Genomic DNA, 2304 nt, shown 5'->3' with positions numbered 1-2304 from the left:
AAAATAAGCGAAGTATAAAAATCACTGCGATTTACCAGATAAAGGGCGAAATTCAGACAAAGGATGCTTTTAAAAGTAGTAAAGAAAGAGTTCACCAAGAAAAGGTTTTGTCACAGTTTACTCACCCTTAAACATTCTTCCAGGTTCTCATTGTTGAAAAGTACCATTTGAAAGCCAACATAAAATCTTAAAAATTTTAGATGTACAGGATTCAATATGAACTAGGGATGAGAGAAGGTGAATCATTCCAATTTATTTTTAACTGCCTTGTGATTTCCTAATAATAAGATACCGGACATTCCTTGGCTGGGATTTCTAAACTGCCTAAATGTGTTTTGCCTTACTTTTCCTATTGACGTGCTTAGACATTATATGTACATGTATATGCATTGCCTTTACTGTTCTCTGTAGATCCTGCCTTCTTGCAAGACATTTTAGGCAATTTAGAAATCCCGGTCAGGACATGTCCGGGATAAAGGGGATGTATGTTCACCCTAACATAATAACATGTGGACATGTTAGGGGAATAAAAAAACTACTGGATTTATTTAACACTTTTCTCAAAGAAAAATGCATTCGGCTGAAAAACGTGGATTATTCCTTGCATGAAGACACAAAACTAACATGAACAATATCATGTTTTTGTGTTGCTAAAGGATACGAAGCCGGCGATCCGACGAGTTTGAAAATCGTGCTGTGTGAACTCGGCATTAGTAATCCTGAAGACATTGATTAGGTTGTTCAGGTGTGTTTGATTAGGGTTGGAGCTGAACTCTGCAGCACTGCGGCTCTCTAGGACCGAACTTGCTTACCCCTGCACTAGGTGGTGCAAAGTGACCGTCTTTAAGTGTGAGTCAGTAGAACGTTCATTTAACCGATTCGTTCAAAAACGCAGATTCATTCGTAGACGAAACAGGCGAATGTCTTTGAATGAGTCATCGAATCATTCTTTGAAAGTCGCTGAAACTCGCTACTAAATCTTCCTCATTGCCACGGTTCCGCCATGCCTTTGTCTGGAATTATTTTCGTTGATGGAGCAAAACATACAAAAAAAAAAAAGTATCGGGCAATATTGCGTTGAAAGTGTAAGTTCCTCAATATAAAAGCAATATCACAAGCCGTTGCTGCTAGTTCTAATGTAATGATTTGTAAGTGCAGAAGTGAAAATTCTTCCTTATTTTAAGTGTCTTTATTTGGATAAATAGATTATTATTGCAATTATTTTGTTTGTTTTGGTAAGTAAATTCTCACATCACTACATTACCTTTTCCCCAATGAATCTGACATTGTCATTTTTGATAGAATTGCACATTTTACTAAATATTTTGACTAACTTGACTATAATTTTAGATTTCCAGCTCCATTTATCACATTGACCATGTTTACCCACGTGTAGCAAGGGGCCCAGTTGTAGTGACTACGCCACCCCGGACTACCGGGGAAAATAACCCAAATAAGGGCACGCAAATACGTTCCACATGAAAAGAGCAAGAGGCGTGAATCTCAGTACAAACAATCTTTTATTAAGGCTAAAAGAATTGGCTGATATTAATTTAAAACCCACAGCCGGCACACACCAATGTCATAGGTCAAAAAAAGAAAAACAGAAAACATCCAAATAATAATAATGCTGTAGAAAGCGGAGTCTTCCTATATAAGAAGCGGGTGAATGTAACAGCACCAGGTATGCAAAAGAGAAAAATCACACCCACAAGATTCACTGCAAATAGTAACAGCAATAGTGACGCACACGAAAATGGCCACCCCGAGTGAAATAATATCCGTGGTGCTGTCAAAACCCGACCCGCTCCCGGAAGCACTCCACTCCTACAAACAAAAGAAAAAGAAAACATCACATTAAAAATGGACCTTCAATTTGTGGTTTATATTCACAACAAACGAAACGAAAGAAAACAAAATCAGGGCGTCACGAAGGAAGAAAAAAACAAAATTACAAATTACTCAAAACAAAATACCAAACAGAAAACAAACAAATAAACGAACAAACATCAAGCCCACTTGAATACTAGACATGGACGTAATTAAACTCCCAAAAGCAGCAGCGTGGCTCGAACAATGCAGAATAGGAAACGAGCTGTATTAATTACCACTTCCGCTCAACCTATTCCAAAACACACACACAGCACAATTACAACTACAATAAAACATCCGAGGTTATTTAGCTATTAGAGCGATTTACCTACCCGTTAATACGATGATGTAATGCTCATGACAACAGATCTAAGGATCATACAACAACAACTTCTTTAAAGGCTCCTCTTTAAAAGGTGACAACGACAACAG

This window comes from Sinocyclocheilus anshuiensis, unplaced genomic scaffold, assembly GCF_001515605.1.
Source record: "Sinocyclocheilus anshuiensis isolate Anshui unplaced genomic scaffold, SAMN03320099.WGS_v1.1 scaffold1277, whole genome shotgun sequence".
In the NCBI taxonomy this organism is placed as follows: Eukaryota; Metazoa; Chordata; class Actinopteri; order Cypriniformes; family Cyprinidae; genus Sinocyclocheilus; species Sinocyclocheilus anshuiensis.
The sequence above is the reverse complement of the archived record's forward strand: the minus strand, read 5'-3'. Positions refer to the sequence as shown.